This window comes from Schistocerca serialis, chromosome 6, assembly GCF_023864345.2.
Source record: "Schistocerca serialis cubense isolate TAMUIC-IGC-003099 chromosome 6, iqSchSeri2.2, whole genome shotgun sequence".
Lineage (NCBI taxonomy): Eukaryota > Metazoa > Arthropoda > Insecta > Orthoptera > Acrididae > Schistocerca > Schistocerca serialis.
The window spans coordinates 644,807,578-644,831,529 of NC_064643.1; the positions used below are offsets into that span (position 1 = coordinate 644,807,578).

At 39.0% G+C, this 23,952-nt stretch overlaps 1 protein-coding gene across 8 annotated transcripts in view; it reads right to left on the minus strand.

The window, feature by feature from the left end:
* The window catches only part of LOC126484060 (UPF0415 protein C7orf25 homolog), a 181,825-nt gene that overhangs the window by 136,744 nt on the left and 21,129 nt on the right, over positions 1 to 23,952 (minus strand). The window contains exon 1 of one of the 8 annotated variants that reach the window (XM_050107418.1): positions 14,994 to 15,083. The exons of the other annotated variants lie outside the window; for them this stretch is intronic. The gene's annotated coding sequence lies outside the window, so the exon portion shown is untranslated. Of the gene's footprint in view, positions 1 to 14,993; positions 15,084 to 23,952 lie in introns of those variants that run through there. 8 annotated transcript variants of the gene reach the window in all.

The window sequence follows — 23,952 nt, forward strand, 5'->3', positions numbered from 1 at the left end:
AAAGCATTTTTGAAGAAGAGAAATTTGTTAACATCGAGTATAGATTTAAATGTCAGGAAGTCGTTTCTGAAAGTATTTGTATCGAGTGTAGCCATGTATGGAAGTGAAACATGGATGATAAATAGTTTAGACAAGAAGAGAATAGAAGCTTTTGAAATGTGGTGCTACAGAAGAATGCTGAAGATTAGATGGGTAGATCACATAACTAATGAGGAGGTATTGAGTAGAATTGGGGAGAAGAGAAATTTGTGGCACAACTTGACCAGAAGAAGGGATCAGTTGGTAGGACATGTTCTGAGGCATCAAGGGATCACCAATTTAGTATTGGAGGGCAGCATGGAGGGTAAAAATTGTAGAGGGAGACCAAGAGATGAATACACTAAGCAGATTCAGAATGATTTAGGTTGCAGTAGTTACTGGGAGATGAAGCAGCTTGCACAGGATAGAGTAGCATGGAGAGCTGCATCAAACCAGTCTCAGGACTGAAGACCACAACAACAACAACAACAACAACAACAACTAACCTAATGGTTATGTGTGCTCAGACAGCAGAGGGTGTCTACATCTTTCCAGAGCTCTCTGAATTTTCCAAACAGACAAGAAGCTCTTGCACATTATTACTCAGTCCTCTAATATTTTGATGAACTAACCTAACCTTACTTTTCTGTGTATTCATAAGCATTTTGAGGGGCTCTTCTGTTATTTTCACTTCTTTTAAAACAGGTTGCCTGAATCCTGATTCTATCATAAAAAAGGTGTCCCTCTGACACCAGTAACCCCCATATATTATCTGAAAGAAGCTAGCCAACCTACCTTTCCCTCTCCTGTTTAGGAGTGCGCCACATCTAGTATACCCCCATCTCCCAATTATTGCAACAGGTACTGCACTCACATAAGATTTCATTTTAGTCAGCGGCTGCCTGCTGAGCTCACAGCAGTGTTTATCCAGGGCTGGTCACAGCACTGCAGTACCTCCACAAAACTCACACGTGTGTGTGTGTGCAGCTGCTACCCCTATTTCACCCAGGTCACCGTTAATGCTGTAATTACTGCTCTTAGTCAGGTTGTTCCCTGCTCCACCTACTATAATAACCTGATCCTCTTTGCCAAAACCTTTGCACAAATTCCGTATGTCCTTTGTCACCTGGCTGAGGCTAACAATTGACTGCACAATACTTGTGGCGTGGCATGCAGTACCCTTTTCCTAACTTGTCCTGTACCATCACAGATCTTAGTGCAGAATTCTCCTCATGCTTCTGTCAGACAACTGGAGTGCAATTGTATGTTTCCACGCAGAACCCTGAGGTGATTTCTGAGTCAAAGCCTTGACCAACTGCAAACTGTCCGGTCCTGTTGCAGTCCATGATCCAACTAGACATGTTATTTTTTAATGTAGGGCTTGTTTGTCTAAAATTTGACAGCCAATACTAAATAATTTTCTTATCAGGAACTCTCCCCAATTGACCAATTGTAAAGCAGACACTAACTCACCCTGTTTTATAAACTCCTCAACAGTAAAAGGTTCCTATTTGCCAAACAAGACAATGGTGTACACTGAAATGGCAAATACATCATTTTTCAATCATGCAAACCTCGGTTGAAGCTATGTCTCTTCCAAATCAGAAAATTCTTTCTGCTGGAGCCTATATGTTCACTTAATGATATCTATCAATATCATGAAGAAAAAGAGATGTATTTTCATCCACAAGTAATAATGCTCTAAAAGTGAATAAAGTATTCAAATGTTCTGGGCCTTACGAATAACTGTTAAAGACGACTGTGATGTACAATCAATACAATGTGCTACAACTTACTGCAAAGTGCAATGTTGGTAACTACAATAGTTGTTTCATACACCATGATAACCATTTTATATTTTATTATGGAACTGCAGTGGTCATTCACAATCTTGGTGCCAAACTAACATTAATACACAATTCAAAAATGTGCTATTATTATTATTATTATTATTATTATTATTATTATTAGTAGTAGTAGTAGTAGTAGTAGTAGTAGTAAACAATGGAAACTCCATCTAGGAATATCAACAATGTAAGAAAAGACAGATTGCTATTTACCGTAAAGAAGACACATTACGTTGCAGACAGGTGCAATTAAAAGACACTTACACAAAGCTTTCAGCCACAGCCTTCAGCAAAAGAGAAACACACATCATTCTTATATATAAGCAAGCACACCTTATGCATACATGACTGCCAACTCCGACAGCTCGGGCCAGAAATCAACTATCACGTGTGATGGTAGAAGCAATCTGGAGGAGGTGGCGAAAGGGAAGGAATAGTAGTGTACAGATGGGGGAAGAAAACAACACCATCTGGCAGAGAGTGCAGGGACTAGAATGCCAACAGCTGCAGTGTTGAGAGGCTTTGGGACAGGGACATGGGGAAAAAGGGAGAAAAAAAAGGAGAGGAGCAGGGAAAGATGGGCATATGAATTAACAGAGGATGGAAGACAAGAATGAGGAGGAGATGAATTAGCAGAGGATGCAAGACAAGAACGGGGAGGAGATGAGAGGACAGAGGGAGTGGAAACTGTTGGGTGGAGGATGTGGTGAAAGTGTGTTACCACAGGTTGTGGCCAAGATAATCACGGGAGTAGAGACTGTGTGTGTTGTAACGATAACTCTCATATGCACAGTTCAGGAAAGCTTGTGGTGGAGGGAAGATCCAGATGGCTCACGTAGTGAAGCAAGCATTGAAATCAAGCATTTTATGTTCAGCGGCATGTTGTCCCACAGGGTGGTCTACTTTGCTGTGGGCCACAGTTTGGCAGTGGCTGTCTATTCTGACGGAGAGCTGGTTGGTAGTCATACCACTATAAAAAGCTGTTGAATGATTGCAGCAGAGCTGGTAAATGACATGGCTGCTTTCACAGGTGGTCCAGCCCCAGATTGGGTAGGGTAAACCTGTGACAGGGCGGGAAAGGAAAGTGCTGTGTGAGTGGATTGGCAGGTCTTGCACCTGGGTCTTCCATAGGGATATGATGCTTAAGGCAAGGGGTTAGATTGGGATGGCATAGGGATGGACTAGGACATTGTGGAGGTTGGATGCATAACAGAAAACCACTTTAGGAGGGGTGGGAAGGATCTTGGGTAGGATGTCCCTCATTTCAGGGCATGATGATAGGTGATCAAAGTCTGGCGATGGATGTGGTTCAGTTGTCCCAGTCCATGTTGATGCTGGGTGACAAAGGGAGCATGCCTTGGAGGTGGTGGAAGGACTGGGGGTGAGAGTGTAAATGGCACAGGAGACCTGTTTGTGAACTAGGTCTGGCAGGGGTGGGGGGTTTGTGCCTGTCTGCGAAGGCCTTGGTAAGACCCTCAGCGTACTGGGCAAGGAAGTTCTTGCCACTGCAGATACGCCAGCCTTGGCCACCTGAGGATGGAGGATTTACATTTAAGTACCACACTGCATGAAATTAGAAAAAGTTTGCAAGAAAAAATAGAGGTCACTATGACTTTGTGTTTGGTGCATATCATATAATGTGTTGCTGTGTATGAAATTTAGCTAACACACCAATATTTCTTTAGACTTGGGTAGAGGTCTCTACCTGTCATCAATCTGGTGCAGCAAACTCATTAGCGATCATGCGCACCAGTGATAAAACCAGAATGAAATATCCACAGCAATCCTCATATTTCATAAATGGTTTGAGATACTGAAATGAGATTTTAGCAAATGATAGCACACAAAGAGGAGCATCTATTGCCATATGGTTTTATGGAGAACTTCATTACGTACTGTATTATTCCACAAACTTCAGATTTTTTCCATGAAAGAATGTAATTTTTAAGGGCCGTCATTAGCGGGTTACACGAGAAATACTGTGTGTTTTGGAACAGCATAAGTAGATACATTACACATTTATTTTTGCACTGAGTATGTGCTTTTTCATAAGCTATTGACTTTACTTTTCCTCAGTTCCTTGCGTAATAAATTTAGTAAACCATGGCTTCAGAATTCTCCTACAATTTTGTCTGCGCAACATGTTAGTGAGGTGACATTTTGTAAGATCCACTGTGTTTTCCCAAAAGAAGTAAATTTTAACATGGCAACAAGAGAAATGTAGGTTTCACCCAAAATTAGCCACTCATGACACTTCTCTGAAAGTCACAAAGGGTTAACAACAAGCTAGGTGAAATTAAATTGCTGCTTTTGTTGCATTTTGTGGAATTATTTCTAGATATTAACCAAAGCAGAGGTTCCAGTAGATTTGAATGGTTGCCTTTCAAGTGTGGGCATGGATAGGGTTCCACTTAATATTTACAAAAAATGTGAGTGTGAGTGTAGGCTTCAGTTTAGAATGGCACTTCCCCTCCAGGCATGGGGCGTGTGCAATCAGAGTGATATGGGACCCCTGATACATCTAGGTATTACTCTGGCAGGTGGCACATACATAAGAATCCTGTCTGATCACCTGAATCCATTCATATCCATTGTGCATTCCAGCAGACTTGAGTAATCTCAGCAGGACAATGCAACACCCACATGTGCAGAATTGCTACAGAGTGGCTCCAGGAACACTCTTGTGAGTTTAAACACTTCTGCTGGCCACCAAACTCCCCAGACATGAACATTATTGAGTCTATCTGGGATGCCTTGCAACGTGCTGTTCAGAAGAGATCCCATCGTACTCATGGATTTATAGACAGCCCTATAGGATTCATGGTGTCAGTTCCATCCCCACTACTTCAGACATTAGTTGAGTCCATGCCACATCATATTGCAGCACTTCTGTGTGCCACAGGGGCCCCACACTACATTAGGCAAGTGTATCAGCTTTTTTGGCTCTTCAGTGTAGAACAAGTAATGGACTCCTGGCAACATTCTGTGTCATCCCACACCACTGACCAGACACAAGCAGCAGCTGGATTAGAATGTTATCGTTACATGCATAGGCTGCCATTAACATTACAACATTACATCGTCAGCAAGTATGGCAGCATTCATGGTTAAGTCCCACTCTTCCAACATTTTGGAGAGGCACAATGGTGTTACTTCTAGTTTGGGGAACCACTGGGTATGTCTTCAGGTTATTGCTGGTACCAACTGAGAAAACTCTAACAGCGCAACAGTACATCATGGGCACACTACCATCCTCATGTGTTACAGCTCATGGTGCCATTTTGCAACAGGACAATGCTGATCCATGCATGGTACACATCTTTCTGAAGTGTATGCTTGATGTTGAGGTACTCCTGTGGCCAGTGAGATCCCCAAATCTGTCACTGACAGAACATGTGGGATCAGCTCAAGTGTCAGTTCTATCCCAGTGCCCATGAATCAATGACAAGTTTCGGCAGTTGTGGGCCAGCTTGCCCCAGGAGAGGACACAACAGCTTTACAGCATCATTCTTAACCAATTCAGAGCATGCATCCAGGCCAGAGGGTTGCAATGTCATACTGATAAATGGGCTCATACTGTCAAGTTCTTTGTAAATTTGACTATATTTTGTAATCACTGCAGTAACAGCATACACCTTCTTGATTTGTGAAGTTTCATTTCATTTCCTATTCCTCTTGTGGGTGATTCACTTTCTTTGTCAGGTAGTGTATCATATCATAAGTAAATAATTTAGGAGTAAAAGTAACAACTTAGCAAATAATACAGACATTGAGTCATTGACAGGTACACAAACAACATTGAAAGCCTTCTAGCTTTCAGATGAGTGCCCAACAATATAATAGTAAATGTGACATTTCCAGATGTGAATGTTTACATTTTACACTTCGCAGTACGTAAAAATTGATGTAGTATCCCATTATGTTATTAGGAGAAACAAAACTGGCATTCTGCAGATCGGAGCGTGGAATGTCAGATCCCTTAATTGGGCAGGTAGGTCAGAAAACTTAAAAAGGGAAATGGATAGGTTAATGTCAGATATAGTGGGAATTAGTGAAGTCCGGAGGCAGGAGGAACAAGACTTTTGGTCAGGTGAATACAGGGTTACAAATACAAAATCAAATAGGGGTAATGCAGGAGTAGGTTTAACAATGAATAAAAAAATAGGAGTGTGGGAAAGCTACTACAAACAGCATAGTGAACACATTATTGTGGTCAAGATAGACATGAAGCCCACACCTACTACAGCAGTACAAGTTTATATGCCAACTAGCTCTGCAAATGATGAAGAAATTGATGAAATGTATGATCAGATAAAAGAAATTATTCAGGTAGTGAAGGGAGACGAAAATTTAATAGTCATGGATGACTGGAATTCGAGAGTAGGAAAAGGGAGAGAAGGAAACATAGTGGGTGAATATGGATTGGGGGAGAGAAATGAAAGAGGAAGCCCTCTGGTAGAATTTTGCACAGAGCATAACTTAATCATAGCTAACACTAGGTTCAAGAATCATAAAAGAAGGTTGTATACATGGAAGAATCCAGAAATACTAGAAGGTATCAGATAGATTATATAATGGTAAGACAGAGATTTAGGAACCAAGTATTAAATTGTAAGACATTTCCAGTGGCAGATCTGGACTCTGACCACAATCTATTGGTTATGAACTGTAGATTAAAACTGAAGTAACTGCAAAAAGGTGGGAATTTAAGGAGATGGGACCTTGACAAACTGATTAAACCAGAGGTTGTATAGAGTTTCAGGGAGAGCATATGGGAACAATTGTCACAAATGTGGGAAAGAAATACAGTAGAAGAAGAAGAATGGGTAGCTTTGAGGGATGAAGTAGTGAAGGCAGCAGAGGATCAAGTAGGTAAAAAGACGAGGGCTAGTAGAAATCCTTGGGTAACACAAGAAATATTGAATTTAATTGATCAAAGGAGAAAATATAAAAATGCAGTAAATGAAGCAGGCAAAAAGGAATACAAACGTCTCAAAAATGAGATCGACAGGAAGTGCAAAATTGCTAAGCAGGGATGGCTAGAGGACAAATCTAAGGATGTAGAGGCTTATCTCACTAGGGATCAGATAGATACTGCCTACAGGAAAATTAAACAGACCTTTGGAGAAAAGAGAACCACTTGTATGAATATCAAGAGCTCAGATGGAAACCCAGTTCTAAACAAAGAAGGGAAAGCAGAAAGGTGGAAGGAGTATATAGAGGGTCTATACAAGAGTGACGTACTTAAGGACGATATTCTGGAAATAGAAGAGAATGTAGATGAAGACGAAATGGGAGATACAATACTGCATGAAGAGTTTGACAGAGCACTGAAAGACCTAAGTCGAAACAAGGCCCCAGGAGTAGACAACATTCCATTAGAACTACTGACGGCCTTGGGAGAGCCAGTCATGACAAAACTCTACCATCTGGTGAGCAAGATGTATGAGACAGGCGAAATACCCTCAGACTTCAAGAAGAATATAATAATTCCAATCCCAAAGAAAGCATGTGTTGATCCCAAAGAAAACAGGTGTTGACAGATGTGAAAATTACCGAACTATCAGATTAATAAGCCACAGCTGCAAAATACTAACGTGAATTCTTTACAGACGAATGGAAAAACTGGTAGAAGCCAACCTTGGGGAAGATCAGTTTGGATTTCGTAAAAATATTAGAACACGTGAGGCAATACTGACCTTACGACTTATCTTAGAAGAAAGATCAAGGAAAGGCAAACCTAAATTTCTAGCATTTGTAGACTTAGAGAAAGCTTTTGACAATGTTGACTGGAATACTCTCTTTCAAATTCTAAAGGTGGCGGGGGTAAAATACAGGCAGCGAAAGGCTATTTACAATTTGTACAGATGGCAGTTATAAGAGTCGAGGGATATGAAAGGGAAGCAGTGGTTGGGAAGGGAGTGAGACAGGGTTGTAGCCTCTCCCCGATGTTATTCAATCTGTATATTGAGCAAGCAGTAAAGGAAACAAAAGAAAAATTTAGAGTAGGTATTAAAATCCATGGAGAAGAAATAAAAACTTTGAGGTTCACCGATAACATTGTAATTTTGTCAGCGACAGCAAAGGACTTGGAAGAGCAGTTGAACGGAATGGACAGTGTCTTGAAAGGAGGATATAAGATGAACATCAACAAAAGCAAAATGAGGATAATGGAATGTAGTTGAATTAAGTCGGGTGATGCTGTGGGAATTAGATTAGGAAATGAGACACTTAAAGTAGTAAAGGAGTTTTGCTATTTGGGGAGCAAAATAACTGATGATGTTCGAAGTAGAGAGGATATAAAATGTAGACTGGCAATGGCAAGGAAAGTGTTTCTGAAGAAGAGAAATTTGTTAACATCGAGTATAGATTTAAGTGTCAGGAAGTCATTTCTGAAAGTATTTGTATGGAGTGTAGCCATGTATGGAAGTGAAACATGGAAGATAAACAGTTTGGACAAGAAGAGAATAGAAGCTTTCGAAATGTGGTGCTACAGAAGAATGCTGAAGATTAGATGGGTAGATCACATAACTAATGAGGAGGTATTGAATAGAATTGGGAAGAAGAGGAGTTTGTGGCATAACTTGACAAGAAGAAGGGACCGGTTGGTTGAACATGTTCTGAGGCATCAAGGGATCACAAATTTAGCATTGGAGGGCAGCGTGGAGGGTAAAAATCATAGAGGGAGACCAAGAGATAAATGCACTAAGCAGATTCAGAAGGATGTAGGTTGCAGTAAGTACTGGGAGACAAAGAAGCTTGCACAGGATAGAGCAGCATGGAGAGCTGCATCAAACCAGTCTCAGGACTGAAGACCACAACCAATCCCATGACTACAATATTAATGAGCCACATGGGAATCAGGCAACACCTAAAACTATCTGGATGTAATAATTTTTGGGAATATGAAATGGTATGATTACATACATTAAATGATAAGCGAAGCCGTTGCCATATTTTGGTTCATGGGTAGAGCAACGGGAGATAGCAGTCACGCGTGTATGAGGTGTGCCGGCTTGTGTGAATGTGTGTGTGTGTGTGTGTGTGTGTGTGTGTGTTTTCTTTTCTGAAGAAGGCTATGGCTGAGAACTCTATGTGTAATAGTCTTTTTTTTTACTATCTGCAATTCAACATCTCATTTTTGCAGTGAGTAGCAAACTATCCTTTTCAAAACAGTCACAAATTTATTAGATTGTTGAGAGCCCGACATAGATATGGCAAAAACTCTGAATTGACAGATGCTCAAAGACACATGCTAATTACTCTCCTACCCAACTCAGTATGAGAGGTCATTAACACACTCCAGTGTGGTGGCATCCAACTAGGAAGTAAGCCGGTTAAAATGCTGGTAGCGGAAGAAATTTTCATCTCGAAACTTCTACTATCTGGGAAAAGAGATAGTGGCGTAACATTACTGATCACCAGACTTTGCACCAATGTCCTGCGTTAAATTCAAAGCCTCTCCACAGAAAGTAATTCCAATCCCGAAGAAAGCAGGTGTTGAAAGGTGTGAAAATTCCAGAATTATCAGTTTAATAAGTCATGGCTGCAAAATACTAACACTAATAGTTTACAGACGACTGGAAAGACTGGTTGAAGCCAACCTCGGAGAAGATCAGTTTGGATTCCGTAGAAATGTTGGAACATCTGAGGCAATACTAATCCTATGACTTATCTTAGAAGATAGATTAAATGAAAAATTTGGAGCAGGAATTAAAATCCATGGAGAAGAAATAAAAGTTTTGCGGTTTGCCAATGACATTGTAATTAGTACTTGGAAGAGCAGTTGAATGGAATGGACAGTGTCCTAAATGAGGCTATAAGATGAACATCAACAAAAGCAAAATGAGGATTATGGAATGTAGTCAAATAAATCAGGTGATGCTGAGGAAATTAGATTAAGAAATGAGACACTTAAAGTAGTAGATGAGTTTTGCTATTTGGGGAGCAAAATAACTGATGGTGGTCAAAGTAGAAAGGCTATAAAATGTAGACAGGCTATGGCAAGGAAAGTGTTTCTGAAGAAGAGAAATTTGTTAACATCTAATACAGATTTAACTGTCAGGAAGTCTTTTCTGAAAGTATTTGCATAGAGTGTAGACATATATGGAAGTGAAACATGAACGATAAATAGTTTAGATAAGAAGAGAATAGAAGCTTTCGAACTGTAGTGCTGCAGAAGAATTCTGAAGATTAGATGGGTAGATCACGTAACTAATGAGGAAATACTGTACAGAATTGGGGAGAAGAGAAATTTGTGGCACAACTTGACTAGAAAAAGAGATTGGTTGGCAGAAACATTCTGAGGCATCAAGGGATCACCAGTTTAGTATTGGAGGGAAGCATAGAGGGTAAAAATTGTAGAAGGAGACCAAGAGATGAATGCACTAAGCAGATTCAGAACGATGTAGGTTGCAGTAGTTACTCAGAGATGAAGAAGCTTGCACAGGATAGAGTAGCTTGGAGAGCTGCATCAAACCAGTCTCGGGGCTGAAGACCACAACAACTTGAACTGTTTAAATATATTTAAATTGTGTAATTAACTGTTTAGCACTGAGATGGAAACAAAAATTAAGAATTGGTAGCAGCGAGAATCAAACTCGGGGAGCCAATGAACTGACATTCGGAGTGTCTGACCGCTGGGCTACGGGTCCCATTTGCAAACTCCACTCAAAAATAGCTCACACTCTACATGTAAATGTTTTGAGAACTTATGCACTCCTGGGATATTTATGGGTCCGACCCTCTCGCTGCTGAGGATGAGTTCTTGGTGAATAAAAAAAGTTTCAAGTACAGGGTGTTTCAAAATGAATATACAGGTTTTAAGGCTTTGTAGCACATACTACATTCGCCTTACAATTATAAATAATACACCAAATGAAAGATCAACTCAAACAGTTTTTCTTGCAATTATTCAGTGAGAACACCAATCACACATCGAGTGGGTAGGTGAGTTGTTCTGAAATCTTGATCAATGTGTCAGGAGTAACTGTTGCAACAACACTGTTTCTAAAGTCGGATAGATCAGCTGGTTTTGGAGGCACATACACATGATCATGTCAGATCGTGTGTGAATGTGAAGGTCATGCATAAAATGCTGTGTGAACCAGTCCCTTGGGCCAAATCCATCGGGCAGATACAATATCGTTCAACCAGTCGCGTACCAAGTTATGTCAGTGAGGCAGCGCACCATCTTGCTCCCAAATAAAGATGTGTTGTTCAGCTTCTTTCCATAGAGGCACAGGCCATAGCTATAGCACATCAAGATGCAAAACATCAGTGACAGTTGATTCACCAAAAAGAAAGGGCCGTAAACTTTCCATGGGGATATTTCTTGGGGCTAAGCGTGAATGACTCGCACTCGTTCAACATGTTTTGCAGTCACTCTTTGTCATTCCATACTCTTCCCATTGTGCACAGGTACACAAACAAAACTGTTTGAGTTTATCTTTTGGTGTATTATTTACAATTGTAAGTTGAATATAATAAATGCTATAATGCCTTAAAACTGGTATGTTCATTCTGAAACATCCTGTATTTATCACATAATATTCACACCTTTTTGCATGCTATCATTTGAAAAAAAAACACTCCTTTTCATACCTTAAACCTTTTATGAAATGTGATGATTGTTATGAACACAGTGATGGAAATGTTGTCCATGACCATCCATCAGATATAAAAACCAACAACTCGAGAATGAAATATCATTCTGTTCTCAGTTTTAAATGAAATTTCAGTATCTTATTTACATTTCACACAGAACAATATGTAAGTTGTCTTCAATGTGGATGATGTACTGAATGCAGAAGAGGTGTAAGGAGACAGAGATAGCTAAGAAGAAGGACTGAAATATGTGAGCAATGACAGTTTTCCCTAGTGCAAGCACAGAAAGTGGGGCATCATACAAAGGAAGGAAGGGAGTGAGGGAGGGCAGATGGAAGGAAGGAAGAAAGAGAAAGGGAGATGGAGAAAAAATCAGAAACCAAGGAGAAAACTGTGGAAGATGTTAAAGGACATATCAGGAGAGAGAAGATTTAAGAATGATGTCATAAAGACAGTGAGAAGTAGGAAGAGGGAGTACTAAATACTCAGGTCAGAAGGATGAAGATGTGTTGTAGTGAAGGACCAGTTGAAGGTCACAGTTTGTAGTAACTGACTAGAAATCATCTAACATACCCGAGGTGATGCTTGAAGTTCACAAAGGAAGTATTACAGGTCATCTGCTGTTCTTAAACTACATAAACAAATAAGGAAACAATGTGAGCAACCATCTTAGTCTGTTTGCAGATTATCCTGTAATTCACTGTCTAATAAAGTCATCAGAAGATAAAAACAAATTGCAAGTTGATTTAGACACGATACACATATTATACAGAAAGTAGCCTTGATGCTAAACAGTTAAAAAAAAGTTAGTTCCTCCACATGAATACTAAAAAAAATCCATTAAATAACACAAATTTAAAGGCTGTAGACTCAGTAAAATACTGAGGGATTACACTTACAAACAACTTAAATTGGAGTCATCACAAAGCAAATTTCAGAGGAAGCTAAATCAAAGAGTGTATTTTAATGACAGAACACTTCAAACATGCAACATATCTACTAAAGGCAATGCTTGAACTATGTTTGTACACCCTCTTCTGGAGTATTGAAGCGTGGTAAGGGGTCCTTACCTCAAAAGACTGATCAAGAACATTGAAAAAAATTCAAAGAGGAGTTTGTTTAATATTATCACAAAATAGAGCCAAGATGGCGGCAAATAGTAATGGTAAAGTTCTTAGCTTACGTAAAAACTCGTGTTTCGATGGGGGAAAAGTGTAAAAAAATACGGAAAAGTACTGAAAACCGGAATCACATGCAAGGGATGTAATAACTCGTATCATTTTTGATGTACAAAAGTGGACTCATCTGTGAAAGAAAATAATGAATTTATAACATGCTGGAACTGTAGTCAGTGCTGCATTCAGAACTCAGATAACTATCATAAACCAAAAATTTGTGACTGTAGGTGTGAATTATCTGTACTAGTCGGTGATATGGTAAGTGAAATCCAGAGCCTAAAGGCTGATGTTACTCTCTTAAATAAAAAGGTGTGTGAATTTGAACAACAGCGCCTGATGAACAACTGTAGGCCCAAACTAAAAACCAAGGAAAGCTTTCCTGCCATCATTACTCAAAACAGGTATCAAATTCTTGACGAAATAGTGGAACAAGAACAAGTTCAGTGCGTGCAAACTAGAAGTAATCCTTCAGGCAGCAAAAAAAAACTGTCAGTGATAAGATCAGAAAACACCAAGTCCCAAACTCGTGTGCAAAACGTGAAATTGAACATAAACAAGCCGTCCAAGGAAATGGAATCTGCGAAATTACATGCAAGAAATTGTCCCTAGAGAAAAACAGAAGAAACGACGACAATCAGAAACACAAGCAGGGCCGGATTCTATTATATGGAGACAGCCATGGACGTGCAATAGCACAAAACATCGCAAATATGCAAGACAACTTTGCAGCTGTAGGCCACATCCAGCCTGGAGCCCCTCTTTCTGTTGTGGTGAAGCCGTGCATGCAGGATTGTGACTCCTTCTCATCCAATGACTGTGTCGTTATTATGGGAGGTTCATATGATGTAGCAAGAAATCAAGCAAATGATGCAATTAGACATATAAAAATGGTACTGGTTAAGTTAAATGACACTAAAACAATTGTTGTCAACATTCCACAGAGGCATGATCTTATGAAACAGTCTATTGTGAACTGGGAAGTTCATAAAACAAATGACAGGATTAAAGCTCTACGTAGTAAATTTCAGAATGTGTCTCTAGTAGATGTCAGCTATCTAGAAAGGGAGCTGCATACATCTCATGGTCTGCACATGAACAAAAGAGTCAAAAAGATTGTCAGTAGCAAAATTATTGAGGAAGTCAGGCGACATTGTTCACAAAGTTATGAAAAGAAGTCCATTGCCATGGGGTGGTACAACGCACCTCAACAAAATCTGCCACAACACCAGCCACCGCTGGCAAGCCAGGGAAACTTATAAAGCCTGCTGGCCTCATTGCTAGTCCAAAATAATCCTCTAAGGTCCAGCAGGTAAAACTCAGCCTTAAAATCATACACCAAAATCTTGGTAGTCTTAGAAATAAGCATAATGATCTAGATGTAATTTCACGGATTGACAAACCTGATATAATAGTTGTAACTGAACATTGGGACAACGAAGCTCTGATTAGCATTAGTCAACCACTGTGTATGAAATTCTGCACAGCCTTCAGTAGAAAAGACAAGACTGGGGGATGTGTAGCAATTTTCACTGTAAATGAAAGTAATTTTAATGTTATTGATGTGAGTGCCTTCTGCTTGGAAGGAGTCTCAGAATTTGCTGCAATAAACCTAAAATGGGGTAGAGGTAACACAACAGTTATCAGTGTTTACAGGCCACCTGCAGCAAATACAGATACCTTTTTTGTAAACCTTTCTGACTTGCTTGTATATATAGACACAACATTTTCTGGACCAAATGATCATGTAAATATTATAGTTACAGGGGATATACAAATAGATTTATTAACAAATGATGTCAGCACCAAAAAGTTACATCGTCTGTGTGACGAATTTAACCTGACCCCACTCATTTTGGAACCCACTAAAGAAATTGGCAATAGTAAAACATGTCTTGACAACATAATAACAAACATGACCCACCTATCCCACAGCGCATTGGTTTTAAAACTAGCCATCTCAGATCACCATGCAGTACAGTTTAAATTGGAGCTCCATGACGCCCCCACTGCCACCACAAAGCAACAGTTTGTAACTAAAAGAATAATGTATAATGACAACATAAATAGACTAAACTGCATGCTACCACAAATAAAATGGTTTGAAAATAATAGCTTTTCATATGATAGCATTGCTGCTGACTTCTATTACTGCTTTGATACCACATGCCCAGTTGTAATCACAAAAATGAAACAAACAAAAAATATAAACAAAAATATTTGGGTAAATAGTAAAAGCGAGGGAAAAATTAAAACTACTCCACAGTGCAATGCTGAATAATAGAGAGATTCCTGAGCTAAAGGAAGCCTTCAAAATATATCAAGCACTCTATAAGGACTTACTCACACAGACCAGGAGCAACTATGTTGCAAATAAGCTTCAAAACTCACACAACGTAACTGCTGGCATCTGGGCAGTCATAAACAGTTTTAGAACCTGCAATGACAAATCCTGTATGGACTTTACTATTAACCACAATGGCATGCTCATAAAAGACCAACTGGAAATTGCAGATATTTTTAATGAATATTTTTCTTCCGTAGGGGAAGCCATAAATGACAAACATAAAAACATGCACTACAGTTTTAAAGGTAATACATGTGACCATAGTATATATCTAGCCCCCACAAACTGTGCAGAAATAATGGGCATCATTAGCTCTCTAAAACCCTCTAATTCAGCTGGGCATGATGGCCTAAATACTAATGTTTTAAAAGCCTGTAGCCAAAATGTCTATGTACCTCTGTCTGCAGCAGTCAACAATATAATAGAATCAGGCACCTTTCCAGACAGACTAAAAATAGCACAGGTAACACCCATTTTTAAGAAAGGTGACAACAACAAAATAGAAAACTACAGACCAGTCTCAATCCTTCCTGTCTTTTCCGAAATAGTTGAGAAAGTTATATAAAACAGGATTATAAACTTTCTTAACAAACACAACTTGATGTTCGAAAATCAAAATGTATTCCTAAAAGGTAAATCAACTAGCACTGCAGCTGCTCAACTAACTGAAGAGGTGTTAGGGGATATCGAAAGCAAGGAACATGTGGCAGGTGCATACCTAGACCTGGAAAAAGCCTTTGATTGTGTGAACGTTGACATCCTATTAGACAAGCTATGGAACATGGGAATTAGAGGCGCTGCTTATGACCTAATAAAGTGTTATATGAGCAATAGAAAACAGTTTGTTCTACTTAAAAGTGAAAGTGGTGTCTACATATCAGAGATCACTTGCATAAAATATGGCGTGCCCCAGGGCTCAGTGTTGGGCCCCCTTCTGTTCTTGATCTATGTAAATGATATTAAATACTGTACTATAAATTACAAAATTGTTCTGTATGCCAATGACACGTCCATTGTATGTAAAAAGGAATCATGTAATGAACTAGAGGCCGAGTGCAAAATGTGACAAAAGAAATTGTTCAGTTTTTTAATGAAAGCCACTTAAATGTAAGCACCAGTAAAACATGTTTGATGGAGTTTAACAAAAGTAGTCTGAATAATGAAATTAAATTATACATGGGCAACGAATTGGTAAAGAAAGAGTCTAGCGTAAAATTCCTTGGCATTACAATCCAAAGCAACCTGAAATGGGACACACATATTGACTCCCTAGCAACCAAGTTTTCAAAAAATATATTTGCAATCACTACTATTAGCAAGTTCTGTAGAGACACCGTAGTCCTAAAGACTGCATACCATGCTCTTTTCTCCTCTCACTTGAACTACGGTATTGAAATTTGGGGGGCAACAACCAAAGCTAATCTAGATAAGCTACTCATTCTTCAAAAAAGGGGTGTGAGAATAATCTGTGGAGCAAAATATAAGGAATCTTGTCGCAACTTGTTCCGAAAAATTGAGGTGTTAACTGTTATAAACACATACATTCTAAAAGCCATATTGCTTGTGAAAAGACTGCACCCAAACACTTATTCAGATTTCCACCAGTACAACACTAGAAATAAAGATAGATTTTACATTGGCAGCCACAGAACAGCACTTTACGAAAAGGGGCCTCAGTACGCAGGTATAAAATTAGCTAATGCACTGCCTAGTGCAGTCATGGCTCTTCCTACAACTAAACTGAAACATCAGCTTAAGGAATTTTTAGTAAAACACCCTTCCTACACATTAGAAGAGTACCATACTTGTATGAAGAACAATAAATGCTTTGTGAAATTATGTGAATAGAAATCAGTAAACATCTTATTGTAATTTTGTTGTAAAGTAATGACGTATTCAGAAGAATGTGTCTTGTGTATTGTACAAATAACTTTAATCATTACTGTTTCTTTGTACATGTGCAGAGTACCATTCGATGTTGAATAAAGCTACTATTATTATTATTATTATTATTATTGTCACAGAGATGATAAGCAAGTTAAGGTGGCAGTCAATAAAATAAGGATTTTTTCACTGATGTAAGATCTTTCATGAAATTTCAATCACTGACTTTTTTCTCTGAATATCAAAATGTTTTATTGACTCTCACCTACACAGGAAGAAATGATCATCATTATAAAATACGAGACATCAGAACTCGCATGGAAAATTTAAGTGTTCATTTTTCCCATACACTATTCAAGAGTGGAACAGTCAAACAATAGACTGAAAGTGCTTCTAAACTCGCTCTCTTCACTAACGATATTCTCAGTGCTGTGGATTTAGGAAATACAAACTGATTTGGTGTTTCTAGTCTTTCAAAAACTGTTTGATTCAGCAGCATATCAACTTCCTCTCAAGAAAACATTCTTATACAATATCTAACATGGTTTGCTAATGGACTGACAGGTGGGACACACTACCTTACCCTGAAAGCAAGAGATTAGAGTTTAACATCCCAAAAACAGTGCTGTCATTAGAGACAGAGCCCAAGCTCGGATTACAAAAGGTTGGGGAAGGAAATTTGCCACGCCATTTTCAAAGAAGCCACCCCACTATTTACCTGGAGCAATTTAGGTAAATCATGGGAAACATAAATCTGGATGGATGGTTGGGAATTTAAACCATGTCCTCTCTTATCCTGGATGAAGCCTCATGAACAAACACTGAAGTGAAACTGATGGGTCTCAAAGAAGTGTGATAGGATCTTAATAATGAAAAATTCAAAACTGCGCTCTCACGGCCTTTAAAAATGTTATATAATTGACCACATGTTTAATAAGTCAAAACTAGAGTCAGTCATGTCACACAAAGATTTGCACTTAACAATGCATATAGAGATGAACTGGGAATGACCACATATGCTCAGCTGCAGGGATTCCCAGGCAGGGCACTAGAAAACTGCATTTAGCCTACAAAAGAGACTGCAAACAAATCCTATGTGATCCATACTTCAATACTGCTGAAGTGTAGAGTATGGTGGACCAACAGGATACATCAAGGATATACAAAGAAGGATGGTCCAAATATCACAGGCTTGGATGACTGGGCAGAAAGCGTAACAAACTGTCAAAACATCTTAACTTGCTGACACTCTGAGAATACATCATACATCTCATGAGGACCTGTTTACAATAATTCAAGAACTTACTTTCAGGGCAGAAACTATGATTATTCTTCAGCTTCAAAAAAAATCGGAGCAATAACAAGTCACACAGATGTGTGTAGTCCCTTTCCCTATGTTTCATTGATAAACTGAATGGGAAGAAACTAATACATGATACAATAAAAAGTATCCTCGCCTCGAACTTCACAGTGACCTGCAGAAAATAGATACTGATGTTTCAAACTTGTGTGCACAAATACACAGAATGACCTGATTCTGTTCAACTACTCTTTCAGAGATTACAATGATTGATCATTTACAACTTTTACAACTGGGTATCTATCTGGTGTGATTTAATTTACAAAAAATTACATAAAGCTAGTTATGTTGGAGGCAGATACCAAACCATGATTGCAAGAAAATTTAACTGCTCTATAGAGCAGGCAGCTACAAAATATCACTATGATTGGTGTTTAAATATGGTTCATCGGTTCAATTAAGACACAGGAGACACGAAGAAAAACTGTGGGTTTCACTGTAGGTTTGTATGGTCAAAGTGATAAAACCAAGGAATGTTTATGGAACTGCAATAAGAAAGATGTTGTGTATCACAAGAAAACATACCCTCACTGTACAGGCATTTCACACTGAGACTACAAAAATATTACTTCATTCCATATAAAAATGTAATGACTATGAGAGAAAAACAATACTAGAAAGTTGGCACAAAAGTAGAGAGAGTCTCACTGGAGTTTCTTAGAAACCTTAATCATAGACTGGGAGACTCAAACGTTTATAATGGGTGGCACAGACAAAGAATCCAGTGAAATTTTTTTAAGTGCATTATCTGAAAACTACCTTGAGCAGTTAAACAGAGAACCGACTCATGGCGATAACATATTAGACCTTCTGGTGACAAACAGACCCAAACTATTTGAAACAGTTAACGCAGAACAGGGAATCAGCGATCATAAAGCGGTTACTGCATCGATGATTTCAGCCGTAAACAGAAATATTAAAAAATGTAGGAAGATTTTTCTGTTTAGCAAAAGTGACAAAAAGCAGATTTCAGAGTACTTGATGGCTCAACACAAAAGTTTTGTCTCAAGTACAGATAGTGTTGAGGATCAGTGGACAAAGTTCAAAACTATCGTACAATATGCATTAGATGAGTATGTGCCAAGCAAGATCGTAAGAGATGGAAAAGAGCCACCGTGGTACAACAACTGAGTTAGAAAACTGCAGCAGAAGCAAAGGGAACTTCACAGCAAACATAAATAAAGCCAAAACCTTGCAGACAAACAAAAATTACACAAAGCGAAATGTAGTGTGAGGAGAGCTATGCGAGAGGCGTTCAATGAATTCGAAAGTAAAGTTCTATGTACTGACTTGGCAGTAAATCCTAAGAAATTTTGGTCTTACGTCAAAGCGGTAGGTGGATCAAAACAAAACGTCCAGACACTCTGTGACCAAAATGGTACTGAAACAGAGGATGACAGACTAAAGGCCGAAATACTAAATGTCTTTCTCCAAAGCTGTTTCACAGAGGAAGACTGCACTGTAGTTCCTTCTCTAGATTGTCGCACAGATGACAGAATGGTAGATATCAAAATAGACAACAGAGGGATAGAGAAACAATTAAAATCGCTCAAAAGAGGAAAGGCCGCTGGATCTGATGGGATACCAGTTCGATTTTACACAGAGTACACAAAGGAATTTGGCCCCCCTTCTTGCAGCGGTGTACCGTAGGTCTCTAGAAGAGCGTAGCGTTTCAAAGGATTGGAAAAGGGCACAGGTCATCCCCATTTTCAAGAAGGGATGTCTCTAATGTTGATCAGCTGTAGAATTTTGGAACACGTATTATGTTTGAGTATAATGACTTTTCTGGAGACTAGAAATCTACTCTGTAGGAATCAGCATGGGTTTCGAAAAAGATGATCGTATGAAACCCAGCTTGTGCTATTCGTCCACGAGACCCAGAGGGCCATAGACATGGGTTCCCAGGTAGACGCCGTGTTTCTTGACTTTCGCAAGGCGTTTGATACAGTTCCCCACTGTCATTTAATGAACAAAGTAAGAGCATATGGACTATCAGACCAATTGTGTGATTGGATTGAAGAGGTCCTAGATAACAGAACGCAGCATGTCATTCTCAATGGAGAGAAGTCTTCCGAAGTACGAGTGATTTCAGGTGTGCCGCAGGGGAGTGTCGTAGGACCGTTGCTATTCACAATATTCATAAATGACCTTGTGGATAACATCGGAAGATCACTGAGGCTTTTTATGGATGATGCTGTGGTATATCGAGAGGTTGTAACAATGGAAAATTGTACTGAAATGCAGGAGGATCTGCAACAAATTGACGCATGGTGCTGGGAATGGTAACTGAATCTCAATGTAGACAAGTGTAATGTGCTGCGAATACATAGAAAGGAAGATCCCTTATCATTTAACTACAATATAGCAGGTCAGCAACTGGAAGCAGTTAATTACATAAATAATCTGGGAGTAGGCGTTAGGAGTGATTTAAAATGGAATGATCATATAAAGTTGATCGTCGGTAAAGCAGATGCCAGACTGAGATTTATTGGAAGAATACTAAGGAAATGCAATCCGAAAACAAAGGAAGTAGGTTACAGTACACTTGTTCGCCCACTGCTTGAATACTGCTCACCAGTGTGGGATCCATACCAGATAGGGTTGATAGAAGAGATAGATCCAATGGAGAGCAGCACGCTTCGTTACAGGATCATTTAGTAATCGCGAAAGCATTACGGAAATTATAGATAAACTCCAGTGGATGACTGCAAGAGAGACGCTCAGTAGCTCGGTACGGGCTTTTGTTGAAGTTTCGAGAACATACCTTCACCGAGGAGTCAAGCAGTATATTGCTTCCTCCTACGTATATCTCGTGAAGAGACCATGAGGATAAAATCAGAGAGATTAGAGCCCACACAGAGGCATACCGACAATCTTTCTTTCCACGAACAATACGAGACTGTAATAGAAGGGAGAACTGATAGAGGTACTCAAGGTACCCTCCGCCACACACTGTCAGGTGGCTTGCGGAGTATGGATGTAGATGTAGATTTACGATAAACAAAAGCTGGCTAGAGCAAAACATGTACATAAATATGGTATGGAAAGTTCTGGCAGAATGTAATTTAGAAGGCAAGGTAAGAAGTCACCAAATAGCAGGGGCACTGAGTTCTCGAATGGGTTGAGAAATTGTGTTGAGTGGAATGGGAAAGGGGAGATAGGAAGCAAGGAGCAGCGCAGAGGATTTGAGAACGTTAGCTGATGGCTTGGAGGAAGGTAGCAGGTGTATGAACAGAAATGCAGGTGGGAGAGGTATCAGTGGCATTGGATAGGGAAGCAATACACAGCTGCCAGCACTGCTGATTTCAGTAGCTGCTTCAGAATTTTTGCCATCTGGTTCCTACCCCCCACCACTAACTACATAGAAGGGAGACGTACTTGCAACAAATAGTTGTTCCTGCAATCCTCCTGGCCTCAACTTCCACTAACCCCCTGGCCCATGTCCAGCTCCAGAACCTTCACTACACTCAACCTGCATCCACACAATCTTCCTCTCAAACTCTCTTCCTTTGTCACTCACTCTCAATTCACTCCTCTGCATCATCATCATCGTACACTATACAAACTCGATGGTGCCAGTATTTGTGTCTCACATTTTTACCCCTCTTATTGTTATGCAAGTTGACTAAGTTTGCGCATGAGATTGCTAGACTGAAGTTATGTTTTGACACCTATGGACTGGTATGCTTGTCCATTCAAGCAAAATAACTATGGTCAAGGTTCCCACCACTGTGTCAAGCAAACTAACCATTGCAGAAGTTTCTACCAATGTCTATCAATTTTGCCAGACCTGTGTACTTGCTTGTATTCAGTTTAACCAATGTGCACGGTGAATTAGTTATGTGAATTTTTTCAATTTTCTTGTGGTTCAGGACAATTATTTTAATGTAAACTTACTGACTTTTGTTTCATGGTGCAAAGTGAGAATGTGTGCTGAAAAGTAATGCCTCCTAATTTTTTACGTGAAATCTCAGAGGTTTTTTTTTTAAATAAAACAAAAGTTATTAACATTCTACATCTTTATCCATAAAGTCTAAATTTTTATTTCTCATCATAGTCACCCTGGCTACAAATATATTTCTCCCAGGAGACGAGTTTGTTGGTACCATCACTGTCAAATGTTTTGACTTTGTTGACGGAGTCAGAACCTCACTTCTGCTTGCGCCAGTTCGTCATTCTCTAAGTGAAGTCCTTGAAGGCATTAAGTTTTGGAAACAGATGAATACCTGATGGGAACAAGTTGGGCTGTGCGGAAGATAATCAATGACAGTGAACCCAAGGCATCAGATTATTACAGGTGTCACAGCACTCATGTGTGATTTGGCATTGACATGCTGAAGGAGAGGATGCTCCACATGTGTATGGACTCTTTGAATTCAAAGCTCGATTACAGCACAATGTTTCTCATGCACCAACATAGTAACGTTACACACCACCACGTTAAACACTACAATTTGGAGCACTCTAGTGGCAGAGGGCTGCAAATATGTACATGAAGACTAAAGATGTAAAATGTTAACATCCTTTGTTTTCTTTAAAAAGTTTTAAAAGTTTCCATAAAAAAATTGGAGGTATTACGTTTCACCACACTCTTGTACTTACATATGTGTTATAAATAACTGCTGACAGAGAAGAGCAAGCCATAAAATTAACTGTACAAGAATTTCTGTGCCAAATTTGGAAATTCCTTCTAATAATGATTACTTACCAAATGAATATTACTGGTTGACTTAAACATTTCCTTTCACTCTCAACTGGTACTTATATATGTAGGCAAATTACTTAGGATCTCATTTGACTGTCTGCATGCTGTTTCACAAAGTAGTTACACTGCTGTTGATGTTAACACTACAGATGTTACACACACATGATCTCCTAAGCATTATGACTGATTTGGCAGGTCTGTTATCTGATCTATTCCTACTGTCACTACTGAAATCTGTAACAACAGATTTTTGTGGCATAAAATCATTGGACAACTGTAAAGCAATAATTTTATTGGGTATGAGGATGCAAGTAAGTTTTAACAAACTGCCCTCAAAAAAATAAGATAGAAGTATGGAAACATTCAGAAGCTTAAAATAATAATTTTGCTGTACTTTTATTACTGGATTCAAGATTTGAAATGATTTTTCCTTTGATTTGGAGCCTAAACATACACTTTCCCTTTCCCTGATCCCTCAATAATAGAAAACTCAAAAACCCAATGGGCTTGATATTCAACATTGCTTTTAATGTTATCTATTTTGTTGTTAGGTCTCCTTTCTGCAGTTGCATTTATACAAGTAATAAATGTCAGATACCACCTTTTGCGACTAAAAAAATCTTATCTAGACTACATTAATTTATTTTTATTTCACAGTATCTTAAAAGGTCAGATTTTTTGTTTCTACTTCTTTACTTCTACATATTAGTGTTCAACTTTAGTACACTGCACTTCACTGACAATGACTATATTTTCCTTTTATGCTGTGCAGGATTACTTTCTACCACAAGGTGCAAATGGATCTACACAATATGAAAATATATTCAGTGTCAGTGAAGTGCAGTGTACTAAAATCAAAACCTATGTGTAGAAAAAATCACAAAAATATTATAAACAATGCTACAAACTGTGGCATACAATGTATTATTATTTGTCAACGTTTATTCATATTGGATTAAAATCAGAGATGACATTCATTGCTCAACATTAAGGTTGTCTTCAGCACAAAA